General features: G+C 34.2%; 1 protein-coding gene across 1 annotated transcript in view; it reads left to right on the forward strand.

The window, feature by feature from the left end:
* The window catches only part of LOC117152263, a 55,640-nt gene that overhangs the window by 7,493 nt on the left and 29,084 nt on the right, over positions 1–19,063 (forward strand). The window lies entirely within an intron of this gene.

Raw genomic sequence — 19,063 nt, forward strand, 5'->3', positions numbered from 1 at the left:
GCCGCCGTATTGGCTGCCACCCAATCCAATTGGGTTGGCATACTCCCTCTGAACGAGTGATAACAGTGCGTGCCGCCATCTTGGCTATTATGTGCCCACCAACATACGAACCTTCGTTTCACCCTCTACGAGGGGTTCACCAGATAGATAAGGAAGCTGCAGTGCCGTAATCGACTGCCTCTGTAGCCCAGACTTTCTTCTGCGAAACGCTTCACACGTTCAAAATCTTCGTTCGGTTTAGTCAATTATTTCCTCTCTGATAGTTATTTTCAATGGAAATTCTTAGCTGCTGATATTTTCGTAAATCTCGTATACCTTGGAATTAAATCTGTCAATGAATGCTTGATTAATGAATTTATTTTTTATCTCTATAACAATTCGCTTCTACGTGTCTAAGAAACTGTAAAATTTGAATCGTCGAACCGATTCATCTCGTTAACGCATGAATTATCGAAGAAGGTTTCTTTCAATTTTGAAACACTTTAAAGGTTCGAGCAATTCTACGTCACGGTGAAATGTGGGAGGTCCAGATAAACGAAGACACATAGCAATTGCAGCTCGATAAAGCCGATCCTGGTGAAATCGTGAATCACGAGGAGCAGGGTGGACGGTAGACGGTAAATTTATCGTTTTCTACGTTTTCTTTTCTTCCCTGGACCGAACACTTGATATCTGGCAATTGCTCTGTCCTTTGTCGTTCCTTTTAACGCGAAAAATAATCCTGTCATTCAGTAGTTTTGGACGACTACGATTAGGCACGATATTTTAAGACAAGTTCCTTTGGATCTTGCTCCTATTCAATTTGTGCTTCACTTTGTTTTTCTATTTCATACGCGAAATATTTTTTACATGTTGGTTTTCTGCAGAATTTGTTCAATTTAAGTTATCGTAGAACATCGTTTAGTAACAAAATTTTAACAAATAAAAAATATATATACATATTCTTACAAGTGTCCAGAATAATTTTCAACAAAAAAGAATTCAACAACAAAATACATTCCTGTTATGAAAATATTAATAAATATCTAACAAATGGTAGTAATATAAATATAAATAAATTCTTCATAGAAGATCGTCAGATAAGAATAATTCCAGCACTGTGAAAGCTTGTAATTGAAATTCTTTGTCAGAGGATAACGTTCGTGCATAATGTGTCCGATTTGAAACACAGTATAGAGCACAGAATGTTCAGTGGACAATGGTTCGCGTAACCTTGACACAATATTTTGACGTGTCGACCTTACAAGGATAACTAGTATCCTCGACCCGAAGGTGGGTCCATAGATAATTTTCGAAAGAAGAAAATCTTGACTACCTGACAATCGGATCTGTGAAAACTCTCCTGAGAATTCATCTTCGACTTCTTTCCGATGTTGCAGATTATTCCGCGTCTCCCAGGGAGGTGTTGTGACTCTTTGAGACACTGTTTTGTCAACGAATATCCACCCATATTTAAAATAATCTGTTGGAGAAACTTTTCACTAATTTTATAGAAATTATTCCCATTAAGCGAACCCTTTTACCTCGTCGATATTTGGAGTCGTTGGTGTTTAAAACTCGTATTGTTAACATTATTTCGTCCATTTATTGATCGCTGAGTGGGATTAACAAAATTATTAAATGAGCATTTTGATAGAATATTTATTTTCATCGCAACTATAATCATAATATACAATATAATATAATAATTTAACTATAATCATAATATACAATAATGAACGTACAAGGAGCTTTAAAAAAAAGGGATACAGCTGACAAAATTTCAAATGTTCGAGGAGCGTGGGTAATGTTATTCTGTTATAGTAAGTTGGTACTTAAACTCCGCTTGCATAGTAGCACTTCGATTTACTTTAGATTAAATCCTCCGAACTTGTTGACTTTCATCCTCTTCTTCATTTTCTACTTTCACGTTTATTTAGCGAATCTCTAGCGCTCTATTTTCGCTTCTTTAGCGAAATCGCTTGCTCAAACAAAGTTGTGAAATAGAATAATCAACAAATTTTCGATCTCGATTGCACATCTCTTCTAAAATTCTCAGAGTCAACGAATTTTGAATTCAAAGCTAACTTTCGAACCGGGATGGTTGTTGCAAAAAGAGAAAGAGAGTTGGCTCACAGGGTTCGTCCTTGGAATGATCTAAGTTTTCTAACGTCGTGAAAGAAAAGTCAAATAGAGAAACTGGGTTGGTGTGTCAAGAGCATAAATCTTCTTTCCGATCTAGAAGACTCGGTCAGTATTTCCAAAATATTTAACAGCCTCCCCGTGGTGTTGGCACGCGCCACTTTTCGATTCAGCATGTACCCTTCTTTCTCTTTTCTCGTTTTCTGATGTTCCAGAGAACATTTTTTGACTTAAAAGGCTGCTTTTGCAACGGCAGCGAATACTGGTCCTTAACCTAAAGATGCGGAAGTCCTTGACGAAAGAAGAAAGTTTTATTAAGGTATAAATACGTCATTGACCAGTCCAAAAAACATTTATAACCCTTATGTCGTTCTTTTATCTTACAATTGCCTCTTATTTAACGTGCTCCTGAATTTTTAATGGTCTTACAGCTACTGGTTTTTTTTTATTTATTGATATTTACAATCTTCAGTAATTTTTTCTGGCGTGGTGCAGTGACATGACTAAATATTTATAATAAATTAATACTTATTATAGATAAGTATCATTTTTAAGTAAATGTTGTAAATAAGTAAATATTACTTAATCTAAATAACTAATAAATCTAGTGTTTAGGTCTAGCAGGTAGTCTCTTCAACCTGCGGATCTGGTCCGACGTATCAAGTAGTCCAATAATTAGGGGGTTTCGATGTTTGTTGACTCTTTTGCTATATCTGTCGCCATATTTTACTATTTCCTCTTTGACCGTTGGTACCAGCTACTGGTTGTTAGTCATAATTTTTACGATTTTTCTTACTAATATTTAGATTCTATAGAATTTACAACATTTTTTTATAATGATTGATAATCGTCAATTATAGCAACATTAGTTAATTAACTAACTAAAATTGCATTGATTCATGTCTTAAGAATTAAGAAGGTGAACCACCTTGAGGCGATTAAATGTAGGTAAAGTTTAGAATCTTTCCTCGTAAGTAATTACACGACGAATAGCTTAAATTTATTTGTATGATATTAAATGGTATTCTCGATGATAACTAGGGCATCATTCCTCGCTGTCCAAAGATTTTTGCTATTCTAAGTTTTCAAAAAAAGTTCTGGAATACTTATCAAGGTCTCTACTATATCATAATCGTTCGTTAAATCGAATGTTAAAAATTTTCTTCAATATAGACATTTCTCTCAGACAGATTCAAATACGAAATTTATTTGGATACTTTTATGATTCATTGTACAATTTCGTACTGTGAAGTTTTATTAAATCTGCATTTTTCTCACACATTGACATTTTATTTCAGTAAGAAAGTTTAATCAAACGAGAAAGAGGGATCGACTTAATTCTGGATAGAATTATCAATTCGAGCGTAACGAGAAAGGCAGCGAGTTTTACAAAATTGGAATTTCGGAGATTAATTCGCAAAAGTAAGGGATAACTTTCACAGAACGGATGTCTATAAAGCATGCTCAGATTTCGGGAGTATCAATTCGTAAATCTACCAGTTGCACTTTCGATTTTAGCGCTGGTTCATTTACTTACTATCTCTACTACTCACCGTTGACCAGTGTCGATAAATTTTTGGAAACAAATAGCTGACGTTATAATACGAATTATATTATATGTTTCTTTTATGGAAGATTGAGGCTTTCACATTCTTCATGAAATCTTTTCAATATAAAAAAGAAGTTTCTATGCTGATATTGAATTTTCGTTATTCTATTTTATTATTTATTTAATCTTAGTCCGTGCCTTTCGGCTTTGGACGACTTCCAGATTACATCTCTTATATTGCCTTTACTTATATCTAACACTTATCCTTCTTTGGCTTTTGCTTCCTTGCTGTACTGCCTCCCTGTCGTTCCTCCTCCCTCTTCTGCTGCTCTTCTCTTCACTATTATAGCAAGTCCCTCTCCAATCTCCTTCAGCACTTCCTCCATGTCTTTGTCCATGTCTCTTCTTTCCTTCTAGGTACTTTGGTAGTCCTTCTTTTGCTATGTTTCTGTAGTATCTGTTGTATTTAGATTCCTTTATCCTTTTCTCCCTCTCCTCTGTTTTTCTTTTCCTTTTTTCCCTCTCCTTTATACATTCCTTCACTAATTTCTTCTTCGGTTTCAAGGCTTTCTCCTCATACCTTACTGCTCTTTTCAGTGCCTTTTCTCTAATTTCCTCTATCTTGCACTCCTTTCTCAGGATGTAGTTTGGCATTGTTGTGCCTAAGCCTAGCAACCATCTCACGTCTCTCCTCTATGTTGCATCCCCACACCTCCGCTCCATACAGCGCTACATTCCCTATTAGTGCTGCAAACATCCTCATTCTCCTCTTGTAGTCCCTTTTAAATATCCTTTCTCCTACGCTCCATATCTTCTTTGTCGCAATTGCTGCCCTCCTTTTTCTGTCTTGAATATGCTTCTCGTCGCTCCCATCTTTTTCGGTATATACCCTAAATACCTAATTTCATCCACTTCTTCTACTTCTTCTTCCCCCCCCCCCCCCCCCCCCCCCCCCCCCCCCCCTCCCCCCCCCCCCCCCCCCCCCCCCCCCCCCCCCCCCCCCCCCCCCCCCCCCCCCCCCCCCCCCCCCCCCCCCCCCCCCCCCCCCCCCCCCCCCCCCCCCCCCCCCCCCCCCCCTTAATTCCTCTTCTTTGTCCGCTATGAATACAATGTCATCCGCGTATGATAATGACCGTACCTTCCTGTCTCCTACTACTATGCTTCCTACTTGCCCTTTCCTCATTTCCTCTTCCAGCCCTGCCACATAGAGAATTTTCGTTATTCTATTTTATTCTCTTTATCAATAAAAAATTACCGTTAGAAATTGTGTCGAGAAATAAAATTATATATTTTCATAATTCATAATAGTAATTGCTAATTGAGGGCAGCTCTTTTCTTGAGCTGTCCATTGAATTTTTTTTCAAAAACTAGTATATCTTTATTGAAAATGTTGGCAATAGGTCATTCGGATTTCAAATCATACAATTTTACCATATAGCTTGTAAAATGCCTCAAAATTGTCGACATATAAATACTTTCTTATATCGTTTCTGTTCTTACTAATCAGTTCGCCAAATTTGTTTTCTGTATTAATTACCCAAAAAATAAATTGTTCTTGATAGATAGCAATTATCTGCTGCGATCATTTAAACATTAACTGTTATGATAAAATAGAAATACGTTAACTTCTTGATGGTACCCTAAGGTGTATGTTTAGTACCTCAATTTGAACTTATAGGTTCTAATTATAAGGTTGAATTTAATTAAAGATTAGTGAGACACAGCTCCTATGTTACTTGAGAGCAAAATAACGGCGACCACCATTCAAGACCACACAGTAGCAGTAGTGAAGGCTAAGGTTATTTTAAAATTTACAAATGGCAGCACATCTCAAATTAACTTTTTAAACTATCGGATTAACAAATTAATAGATATCAAATCGGGTTAGTTTTTTAAATCAATAAATATCATTGTGATAAACATCAACAATCCTCAAATATTTCTCACAAACCAAAAACTTTGAAAGATCTTGTCGGCGCTACAAAATTGCATTGTAAATTTCTCGAAGATTTTTCCTAATTTTCCAAACAATAAACGTCATATTAACCTTTGGTCGTCTAAATTAGTGATCACAATACGAATACTAATATAGGTACTATAACAAATTTTCCATCTCAGATATTTCTTACGAGCCAAAATCTTCAAAATTCTCGTTGCTGCCAAACTGCACAGAATATTTCTCAAAGTTCCTTCTGACTTTCAAATAAACGAATAGTGGAAGAGTCCACCTAAGCTGTAGTCTATCTTGTTACATAATATTGCACTTCCGATCGACTCCGAGTGTCCGTATCGTTTCTTAAGCGTAACTTAACCGTAACTGTCAGCAAATTTCTTCAAGGTTAACTCACCGAATACCGAAAGAATCGGACAAGGCGCAAGACAGAAGTTAAAAGCTAAGGAAGGACAGTATCCCAAGAACTTGGTTAGCCTGGAGGCTACCGTGCGTTAAATTTTTCGATGATTTACGGAAGCTCCTACACAAAGCATAAAGTATCCTCATAAAATAATAAACCATCTATTAGGCCGGTTTGTCACCGGAAGTACAGTTGAAAGCAATATACTCTTACGGTTATGTACATCGTACGATGAATGTACGTTTAGCTTCAATAAGACTAATGTGACAGCTTCATGTTTTCCTCTTATTTATAACGGTTGGGACTAATTTATTGAGAAGTCAAGGGCTTCGCAGCTATTGCCAAACCTTCTATTTTGTATAATATATAATATCTTGCATTCTATATCGATAAACCTTTGATCCTAACTTAATGTCTGAATTTGTTTTTACTTATGGTCATTAGCATTGCCACTAATAATGTCCAATTACGATCTTAGAGTTGGTTTATGGTTGGTTCTTGAAGGTATTCAATGAGGGTATTCAACTGTATATGTTTGTTTTCAAATGTATTATTATTCATGAAATTTAAATGAAATTCTATATCCATCAACAATATACATGCACTAGGTTGGTGTACGTAAAATTTTGTTCTTACGAAATTTGAATTAAAATATATATTAAATTGTATTTTATCTTTAATTATCAATGTTGTTGTTTCTATACTCAGAGGTAGGATCACAATAGTTATTGTTTTATTGAATGGATAATCACACCGTTGTGAGCCAAAAAAACCTTTATTGCACGCGCTTACAAAAACTAGGGATAAAAACCAAAAAGTATCTTAAGCCTATCGATTAAATTTATCGATTGTAGGACTATCTTCTAGTTACTATTTCTTATAACTAACGCATCTACATATGGATGGCGAGCACGAACTCACATTGTCATTTTCAATAATCAACTATATTATTTTTTCTGAACTCTTTAAAATATAGACAACAGATGAGCTATACGATGAATCACATTTGTTGTCTTTTACATAGAAGAGCGATTTGAAAATTTGATATGTTGTTAGCTAATTCCATCTCTGAACTGTCTTCCCGTTTGATTTTTGGCATAAATATGTGTTTTTGTCACTTTAACTCGTTGACTGCCACGTTCCGTATTCGGGTGTCATCAAAGTTTCTGGTCAACCCACGTAATCCATATTCGGGTATCCTTATTTGACTACCTGCGAAGGATCATCATAAGTATTTGAAAAGATATTCCATAATAATGAATTGTAAATTAACGAGGTATTCTGGTCTAGAAATTTGAAAAAATCGAAAATATTTTTTTCATATTTCCAAAGTTTAAACATTCAAGAATATGCCCTTAAAAGGATTTTTCAAAATTTCAATTATTTTGAGTTACAGCCATTTTTGTGACGCAGCATCTGCTTCGATCCGACTGGAACAATTTTTTTTTTTGTTTATTTATTTACATTTTACAATTTGTCCAGTAGGACAATTGGTAAAATATTATAGCTTAGTGGTATAATAATATAACATGTGGATGGCTACCCCCAGTTGGATACCATCTTCGAATGACCGGAACAAATTTTTTTTTTTATTTATTTATTTAAATTTCACAATTTGTCCAGTAGGACATTTGGTAAAATATTATAGCTTAGTGGTATAATAATATAACATGTGGATGGTTACCCCCAGTGGGGTACCATCTTCGAATGACCGGAACAAATTTTTTTTTTTAATTATTTATTTAAATTTCACAATTTGTCCAGTAGGACATTTGGTAAAATATTATAGCGGTATACTAATATAACATGTGAATGGCTACCCTCAGCGGGGTACCATCATCGTGTTTGTTAGGTTATGTCCTTTGTCAGATCTGTTGGGTGTCACCGGAACAAATGAACAGTAGACGGTAGACGTTGTCCGAGTAAACTTGTCTCAAAACTTTAAACGCGTTTATCTCGAAACTACTTTTTTCGAGTTGGCGTGCACGATATCTCAAGTTCTAATGAACCGATTTATTTTAAATTTGGTCTGAATATTCTTTATATACTCCTCTATCGTCCGGACTACGCTCAGCTTAAAATCTTTAATATTACTATTTTTTAAACGTTCGGAATTGTCAAAAAAACGCGCGAAATAAGAAATTTTTTTTCAAACGGCCGTCATTTTGTGAAAAAATGTTGTATTGACTTTTCCAAGATTTAGAAGATAACGGCATCCATACTAATTAAGAATCTGTTCGCTTTTTTTGTTTCAAATGACCGGAAGGGTTGATATCATGCACACCACGACATCCCATTTTTTTGGCAGCACCCACTTTTCCAGCTCATAACTTTTTAAATATTGAGTTTTTTTTCAGTGAATTTTTTACGTAATCTCGAAATATCAATAAACAAATGCTAAAAAGAAGGATAGCAAAAATATTTTTTGTTTCGCTTGTACAGAGCTTCAAAAATCGCCCGAAACTCATGCCTCTAAACCAAAATACCCCCTTAATGCTGCCTCTGTTCGTGCCCCCTTAAGACCTATTCGACAATCGTTAAAGACCTCAACGAATTATCAGCGATGTAATTAACGAGTCAATAGCGATCCTATTATACACTGTCTTAGTGAATCGGTTAGTAAGAGCGTCTTTGCGAGCATTATCTGTATACTAATTTATCATTTTAAATATATTCGACGGTTTCAACAGCGAGCAATTTCGTCCATTAAACCTCACCGACCAACCACCCTCTACACATAAACCTTTACAGTTGGTGAACAATTTCTCTTTTGTTAATCATGGAGATCCAACGGAGACAGGGCTTTGAAAGTATATCCACAGATGTCCATCGTGGAAATCTAGGAAAGTGAGGGAGGCGAGCACGACGGTTTCAGGGCGATAATTTATTTGGCCTAGCTAGGATTTACGAAGTCCGATATTGGATAATGAATCAGGTCTCCCTTGATGGAATTAACTCACCTATAGCCCTGGGTGTTGCTTTCTCTCTTCTAACCTTTATTAGTTACCACGAGATGAACGTGCGACAAGCCCTTCGTCTCGTTTTACGATCGACCTATGTATGTCCTGATGAGATCTGCGGCTTTATGTAACTTTACCTCTTTATACACCTCTGGAACGACGTACACATTCGTTCATAAAGTATTAAGACGCCTACCGGTCTTGTTTGTTACGTGATAATTGATATAGATTATCAATGATACGATTAATCGGTGAATACTTTCTATTTACGTCAAGTAACGACTGAAAATAGTTAGAAAATGTTTATAACTGTTACTTGTACGGGTACAAGAAAATAATGAATTAACAGCTATATGGCGAGTGTAATATTGAAAATCACAGGGGTAGCTATGTATATGGCAAGATTTTGATCAATTATTATTCAATTCTTCTATTCTTCAATTCTTCAATTCTTCCATTCTTCAATTCTTCAATTCTTCAATTCTTCAATTCTTCAATTCTTCAAATCTTCAATTCTTCAATTCTTCAAATCTTCAATTATTCAATTCTTTCAATTCTTCAATCAATTATTTCAATTCTTACAAGTATCGCTGCTCCAATTTTATAGTGAAGTTATAATCTTATTCTCTGCTACGACGTGTTTTTATGACTTGGAAGATATGTGTGTACACATTAACGCCTGTAATACTTCAGCAGAAATTCTATTTTTCATCAATTTCTTGTGTCAATGAAGTTCTTCTTCGTAAAATTTAGAAATATTATTTTTGGATTTCTGTTACTTGAAAAAATATGAAGTGGACACATTGTGTGATAAAAATCGATTCAAATGGGTGGGACAAAATTCGACAGCCTGGTCTACCACACTGACCAGGATGGTAGACCCCTGTTTGACCTTGCGTTTCTGCGGATTCTGACCAAAAATTAAGAGAAAATGTTGCTCCTCTACGTGAGGTCGCAAAAGTTGTGGCCTAAAGGCACAATTGAAGTCATAAATTTTTTGAAAAAATATTACCCGTATAAGGGGTTTACGCGTTTATGAATTTATCCTTTGTTGTTATACACAAACACAACTGTAATCAGTTCTCCTTAATCTTATACCTAATCGACTTTCATAAGCGTATTCACTTATTTTGTCTTTCTTCGATTTTCCAAAATTTTCCAAGACTTTCAACTATTTTTGCTCTTTCATTTTTACTGCATTTTCAACGAAGTTTTTAGCTTTTTTAGATGTTTTAGAAGTTTTTAGATGAATTCTTATTTTTCATCGTCTTCGTTCTCAGTGCAAAATCAATCTGAAATCACTTTTAAATAAATCACAAATAAATATTTTCGTCGAAGAACTCGAAAAGTCACTGTGTACGACAATGCACTTCGGAGGAGTATATTTTGGTAGAATTACTTTTGTAGTTGACTAAACATGAAAGATGTTGATGACAATAGAGTCATGAAAAGTCCTTGCCGTAGTAAAGTTTTGGATGGTTTTATTTGGTTTATTATCTATCCGTACCTTTTCCATTTCTCGTATTTCCTTTTTGTATTACAACATTCCTGATTTTTCGAAAACAATAATGTTGTAATATTCCCAGTACCTCGTAAGCAGTAACTGAAAACAAGGAGGGAGAAATCTCAGCTGTACCTTTAACTCAATCCTTCTCCTTTATACATTTATGTCGGTACTCAATTTCTTCATATTCAACAGATGTTTGGTACAATTTCTTTTATGATGTATCCCCCTTTCCTATAAATGATTCTTTTCCATAAATCTTCTTTATATAGCAATAAATACTCAGAAATTTATTGTACAAGTAAATTTATAAGAAGATTCAATTTATATTAAATATTATATATAAAATATATTTAATTAATAAAAAAAGAAGTTCAAATTTACTTAAAAGAGAAATAATCCTTGTGTAGAAATACCGATGATATTTATAAGAAATGCTTGGATCGTTTTTTCAGTGAATTCTCTAAATTATAACATTTGCCTGTCCTAACTTGGTTGAAAATTTGTATCAGAAAAATTTATTCGCAATCTAATATAATTTGAAAAGGAAATGAAAATATAAAAGATACTGTAAAAGGTACAGAACATAGAATATAGAGAAATGGAATATAAAAGATTAGGATTATTAATCTTATCTTATTCGAGGCATTAACTTCAGTTTCCCACAGTACATCAAGTGCACATGAATTAGTTTCTCGAATTAATTCCCACAGTCGTGGGTACCAGCGTCGATAATCGATCGACAAAAGTTGATCGAAAAGTCGTAACCGAATCGGCAGCGAGGAACTTGAAAAGATTGGTCACAGTTCGTATCAAAGATCAGCTCGAAACTAATATGGCGTTGTTATTTATTGGCACCCTCCACGCATTAGGATTCGATATGCTTGCCGTTTATGAGGGAAATATTATGCTACGAGATATCGAACTGCCGATTAGAATCGCAGATCTTCCCCGTGAAATTGATTGGAAGAATCGGGTCCTATCATTATTTGTCGCTTTCTATCAATTCGATACAGATTCCGTAATTTTCATAGCGATGGTACGATCGAGAACGCTTTGAATTTTGGAAACAGCTTGATCCATTTTCAGATATCGGAGAAACATGTGTTTTACATCATGCGCAATGTCTGATACAAAATATTTGAATTCTTCGTGAATTTTTCGCAGATTTCCTGTCAGTAAAATATACTAATTAAATATTCAGTACTAATTATTTTACCTGCAATTCATCGATAATAAAATAATTGAAAGGTTTCCCCATTCGTTGTAGATTTTGTAAACGTAAAATCGAACAATAAGAATCGGCGAAACTTTCTACGAAATTAATTGGAGAAATTGCTAAAGTCCTTTTAATTGTCATTATTCATCAGTTTCTCCGAATTCGATTCTTATACGAAATATTCAGAATATTTGAACATACTAAAATGTTTTTTTTTATTTATTTATTTGAATTTTACAATTTGTCCAGTAGGACATTTGGTAAAATCTTATAGCTTAGTGGTATAATAATATAACATGTGGATGGCTACCCCTAGTGAGATACCATCTTCGAATTTGATTGATTTATTTCTTTACTGAGGTGAGTGTATACTAAAATGTGTTCGATAAATGCAATCCTTTTCTCAGCATCGATTACATAGAAACGTTTCTAAAGAGTCCTCCGTTTTTGTAAAATATTTCACATTTTTACGAATTTTTCCGCTAAACCATAGTGACCATGTTTCTTCCTCTCTATAATTGTTTGTTACAATATTTACTCGAAACGACAGTCGCAAAAACTAGACCATTTTCACAAGAAGCGAATTTTTCGCAAGGAGAAAGTTTAACCCGAGCAAAACATACCGTAAAAACGAGCGAGTATTTTTCTAAGCTTGCGAAAACGGTGTGGACGGGTCAAATAAGTTGCTTTGTTCTTCAAAATTCTCGCGACCAGCAGCAGTGCTACCTATTTTTTCTAGGTCAAGATACTGTTAGGCAAAAAACGGTACAAAAACCGGGGCAAAAACTGAACCTTACAGAGTTGAAGCTTCCGTGACTGAGCTACGTGGAAAAAAATTCACGGCGTAAAGGGTTAACTTCTTCGAATGAACGCTAACTGGATACTTCATGGTCCTCGTAAAAGCGTCCTATTTTTTCTTCGTTCGTTGCAGAAAAAGCCGACGGTGCAGCTAAATCGTTCGGTTTGTACCATTTATGGCTATAACCAGCTATAAATGGATCCTGTTGCCTAACAGACTTCTATATGGGTATTAAATCTTCATCCAGACCACTCTGCCAATTTTTATCCCTTTTTTTTTTTGGTACATAGCATGAATTTTATATTTTTATATATAGATTTTATTTTATAAAATTGAGAAAATGTTTACAGCAAAACATTCAAATTCGAACTTTTCAGAAGTTAAAGTGACAAATGTCAATTTGTATTTATTTAGGTGGCAAAATATTTCATAAATTTTGGTGCTAAATCTTACAAATAGATTTAGGAAAAGCTACGCCAGTAGTCATAGTTCGATCACAGTAGGTAACGTTCCTCTTTTTGTTCAAAACTCCACAGGACGTCCTGTAGAACGTTATGCTTCCACGCTTTCACGACTAACCGGGAACTTCTTCCAGCAGTTTTGACTTTTCAATTAGCCACAGGTTCGCCTTCACCCAAATATTGTGCCTAATATCCCTTCGTCACGGCACCTCCCCGTAAATTTTTGAAAACTCTCCGCCCAAATCGAACGAGTTTCAACGTCTAGAATCCATGACGCTTGTTCGTAGCAGTGAAAGCGTAGGAGATGCTGCGAATTTCATGGAATCTACAAAAGAAAGAATGTCGAATATTCAGCTGAAGATTAGGTTAAGGTTAGGTTGCGGTTAGGTTTATTCAGGTCAGTCATTGTTCGCTACGTATTATCTTATTCCATATTCGTTATTTCATCTTATATTTATGAACTTTTGTTAATCTTTAAATGAGCCCAGAAATAAAAATTTCAATAAAGCAATACTTAGTTTCCTTCGCGTGTTCACGAAAGCATCTCTGATCTTGTTCTCAGGAAAATTCGATTTCTCATGGACAGATTTTGCCAACACGCTTTGTTTGTTAAACAGATCCTAAGTACAACATTTCATCCAAATTTTTTTTTTTATTTGGTAGACTATTTACAATCAATTCTCGTTGAGAATTTTAAGTAACTTCATTTGGCGTGGTACAATAGCTTGGTTTATAATAATTTACATTATGTTGATTCTAGTTGAATCTAATGCTTCAATCTAAAGGGTATTTTCTTTTTAGTCTGCGGATCTGGTCCGTCGTGTTAAGTAGTTGGGTTGTTGTGGTTGATGACTCTTGTGTTATATCTACTTCTGAACTTGTATATTTCTTCTTTGACTGTGGGTATCTTGAGGTCGCGGTGGATTGTTTCGTTGGTGACATACCAAGGAGCATCTATTAGGGGTCTTAGTGTTTTTGATTGAAATCGTTGAAGGATTTCTATGTTGGAGTTACTCGCTGGTCCCCATAGTTGAATCCCATAGGTCCAGACAGGTTTTAGTATGGCTTTATATAGCATTATTTTTCTCTGAGTGCTTAAGTTTGAGCGACGGCCAATGAGCCAATAAAATTTGCTGCCAATGAGCCAGTAAAATTTTTTAAGTTTAATCTTAAGTTGCTTCGTTTTATCTATGATGTGTTGTTTCCTTGTCAATCTCCTGTCCAGAGTCATACCCAGGTATCTGTGAATCTTTGTTAGGAATTTGTATATTATTAATGGTCACCTGAGGGCAAAGTTGTTTTCGCAGCGTGAAGGTTACCCGTGTGGATTTATTTTCGTTAATTTTGAAGCGCCATTTGTGGAATAGAGTCAAAACCTCGCTGGAAAGCGTGGGATGCCATTATTGGGTCTGAGTGGGATGCTAGTAGTGCTATGTCGTCGGCAAATGTCGCTGTTGTTATCTCTGCTAAGGTTGGTAAATCGGCAGTGTAAATGGAAAACAGTACATCATCCAAACTTTGTTCGATATCTTTTGGTATGTTCGACTGTGTCTAGGTCGCGTAAAATTCGAAATTCGATTTGCAAGGGATACGTTTAAGTGAGGGGCTCCCGTGTTTCGGCTATAGTTCGTGCGGACATGTAACTTCGTAGATCGGATCCACGGGTGGTCTATGGAGACGTGACCAGAAGCTGTCAACATTCTTTACGCCGACAAGACAAACTCGATCACGGTTTAAAATCGCTTCAGAAATCTCGCCTTTTTCTTTTCTGCCGACGGAACAGAAAAGATCTGGTCTGTGAAACCGTTTTCTGCGGTCGAAACAAGACCCATCCAACCCACTTACAAACCTGGATAAGAAAAAAATGTACAGTTTTTCTTCAACATTTACGTTGGATGATCTTTTAAATCTGTAGGAAACTATAATTTGGAAAAATTTATTCTCTGAAAGTATGACAGTTCTTTAATAAGATTTAAAAAATTGAAAAAATTGACAAGACATAGGCTTGGAAAATGAGAAAAAGATGAAAATAATTAGAAAATGGGAAAAAGTAGGAAAATTTGTAATTCACTTACTACCAATTAAATTGCAACGAGGTGTTACGATCAATGTTTTTAATATCCTTTATATATATATATATATATAAAATACTTTTGTATAAATTATATTAAATATCCAGAAGCTAAATAAACGTACATTCTCATAGATAACGTGTTATTATCGCTATCTGAAGCTCGGAGCAATCGTATGCTTATTATCTTGACGCAGGAAGACTATTCGCAATCTGCCCCTCCGACAATACCGCAAATAGATTGTTAAGAAACAGTCGTTTAAATGTCACCTAATGGCTCATCAGATAAGATAATACAATTTCGCCATTGACCGTGATTCCTTGAAGAGATGGCCACCATCTAAGTTAGGGAGTGACCTATTGAATCGAGGGTTCCCGACGTAATTTCGAAGGGATGAGCTTGTACATTGGGGGATGATCCTTGTATCGAAGGTATAAATTGGATATTAATATTTGATGAACTCTCTTTCCCTCCCTCTTCCTCGCTTGGATCCTGAGAGAGGAAGAAAATGATCGATCCTACGATAGGGGTTGATTTCTACTCACCAATCTTCCTTTTTTTTTTTAGATATCGTTTTCCTGAAAATTATGAGATTGAATGATATATAGACTACGAATATTTATTTATACATTTATGGGGAATTTAAATTGAATTTTATTCGAACAAAATAATATTGATATAAATTATTTGATTTTCATTTTTATTCGACATTTTGCGTAATAAATGATGAATTGTAATTGATGTGATTGATGATGCCGATGTAAGATATAGAATATGAATTAATATTAGGTGACATAAATCTATCTTTTTTTTGCATTGATACAGAACGTACATAGTGACACAAAAATCTATGAAATATTTAATGCGACGTACTTCTTATATTGTATTATTTTAATGAATTTGCCTCATATTATATGTATCGTATGATATCATAATTTATAAAATGATTGTCAGGCAAAAAACAAAACAAATATTTGAAAAGTAAAGAAATTATCGCTCTTGCGAAGTTAAGGAAAAAGGAGAAGTTAGATGAGAAAATTTAACGCGCTAATAGTTATATCTCTAATTACTTGATCGTTGAAAATGGTTAAACACTTTAGGACCATAGGTATTTTGGAGCGGATAGATAATATAACGCTTAAATATTTTATATTTTCTGAACGAACCTTCATATTTCGGCTCGACCGATGGCTTTCTTCTCGAATTTTTTCAATGATTTTTTTACGGGCTACCAACAAAACGGCTCGTTTTATATTTATGACGCTAGATCAACGTGGCGATTTTTTCTATCCTCCATCCTCCACGGTATATAGAATTTTATGATTTTACGAGTACAGGTATCTCGTCTCCTCGTTGCAGCTGGCAATATAGTATTTGATCTTGCATCCTTGCAATCACTAACTCGGAACATTGCCTGTTAATAAGATTTTTAAAAGAATTTTTATTATACTTCCTACAAACATTCCCATAACCGTTCTAATCCTAATAAATTTCATAATTGCACAGTTAATTTAATTTAATCCACTGAGCTACGATACTAAACTGAGAAACATTTTTTTTATTACTATTGAATCGGACATTAGTTAATTGGACATTTTTAAAATCGACAAAATTATAGTCTTTTGTAAGACACTAATTATATATTTTTGAAAAGCAGTAAAAATACAGAACGAGGTTTACAGAGTAAGATATACGAAGCTGAAAAAATGTAGAGGAACGTCGCTAAAACATTATTTTTTAAAATGTACCTTCTAATCATTTATTTTTTTTTTAAATAAACTACTATAGGATCTATAAAATCTATATAGCATCTGTACATAATTAATGTAATTTTTGTATTATATCCGTTTTTTTTAAATAACAAAAGTAATAAGTTACGCCAACAATCCGTCCTTAAGGACACGATACCTTGGTTTAATTTGTAATATAGTTTATTTAAATTTATTTAATACGCATATTACTACATGATTTCATGTAAGCGATGATACAAGCAGGAAAGCAATGAAATGATCCTAAGGAGTGAAAAAGAAAAAGAGAACTTTCCATACGAATCTTTAATTTCAAAGGAATTAATCTTAAATACTTATCTTTGCGTTTATTTTATTAGGCAATATATCATAGAATATGATAATCATGTACAAGAGCTTTCATTATTTTATAATGAAAAAACTTTAATTTTTCGGAAATTTGACAAAATCTAACTTGTTTAGTCATTAGAATCTGTTTCTTATGAATATTAACCATTACATTAATCAAGGAACACCTAAGTAATTAATCTATAATACAATTCATTGATACAATATATAGGATGGTTGGTAACCGGTGGTACAAGCGGAAAGGAGGTGATTCTACGCGAATAAAGAAGTCGAAAATATAGAATATGTTGAGAATTGTGGATCTTTAAAGCCGAAATAATGTTATAGGAACACTAAATTTATACTGAGGATTAATATTAAAATAGCAATATATTCATTTCATGGACGATTTCTTATATATTTCTCGATACACATTTGCACGCTTCCCAGCACTTTCCCGACTGTTAACCTATTGAACAGTTTACATTCCTTGGTTTTCGAGACGCTGCGCACACACATACTTCCACAGACTGATATTTACATATGAGTATCTCTACTGTGCATTTAACCCAGTCCAGCACAGAAAATTATACATACAATTATACATCTCAACAGAATAACATTTTTCTTTTTTGTAATTTTTCCATCATAACAACGCTAAACCGCGTGTCGCGAAAAGCGTTACAAAAAAATTGTCTGAATTTAATTGGGAAATTTTACCACATTCCCCATATTCCCCAGACATCGCCCCATCATCTGTTCAGAGCATTACAACACTTTTTAGTAGGTAAAAAATTTGGAAATATTGACATTCTCAAAAATAGCTTAGAACATTATTTTAAAGAAAAACAAGAGAACTTTTATCGAGACGGAATAATGGCTCTACCAGAAAAATGGGAAGAAGTTGTACAACGAGAGGGGCATTATATTTTTTCATAAAATTGGAAGGTATATAAACAATCTTAACATATATAACCGCTCGAAAAACGGCACGAACTTATAGGATGACCTATTGTATTATAGAATATGGCTATCACGTACAAGAGCTTTCATTATAAAATAATGAAAGAAAGTTAAATGGAGTAATAGTATAGTTTATCCATAGATATTATCTATAGAACATTCTCAAATATAGAATTATGTAAAATAGGAGATTAGAATTAATATGTGTAGAATAAAATTTTACAGAACAAAAATATAATGGAAGCTTTTCTTGGTCATAAAAGTCTTTGGCAAATAGAGATTGTAATTAAACATGTTGATAAGAAAATACAAATAAATAAATAAATAAATAAGTAGAATGACTACTTCGTCTAATTGATAAATGTAATTATAGAAATTAATGTTATTATATAAATTTATCGATGTTCTATAGGTTATATTTTCAGATATTTTTCAGTTATCATTTAACCTATTATTACCTTATGTAAGTCAGTTTAGTAATCATTTTTGGGAACAAAGGATTTGATATCATTAGAAATTAGAAATATACAGGGTACCGGCTGGCAGCGGTAACCGTCGGCGCATCAAACATAAAAAGAAAATTAAAAAGAAAACACCCAACAGATCTCACAAAAGACATAACCCAACAAACATTCACCACACTAAAGAAATAAATTAATCAAATTCGAAGATGGTATCCCACTGGGGGTAGCCATCCACGTGTTACGTAGGAAAGTATTATAAATTAGCAGAAAAGACAGTATGATAAACACAATGTTGTAACACTCTCACAAAATTGAATATAATATGACAACATTAACATACCTTAACAACGTTTATAGCCAATCAGCCACGTCTTTCGCTAACGTCACACCATCCCACATATTAATTATACACACAATTAATTACAAAACTACAATTTGTTAGCGGATGAGGCTATAAGTATACTAGACTCCTAAATGTAGTAGTATGCTGACTGCATAAATGCAATGTTTCCGTTTACTTAT

Source organism: Bombus impatiens, unplaced genomic scaffold (assembly GCF_000188095.3).
Source record: "Bombus impatiens unplaced genomic scaffold, BIMP_2.2 scf_0914, whole genome shotgun sequence".
Lineage (NCBI taxonomy): Eukaryota > Metazoa > Arthropoda > Insecta > Hymenoptera > Apidae > Bombus > Bombus impatiens.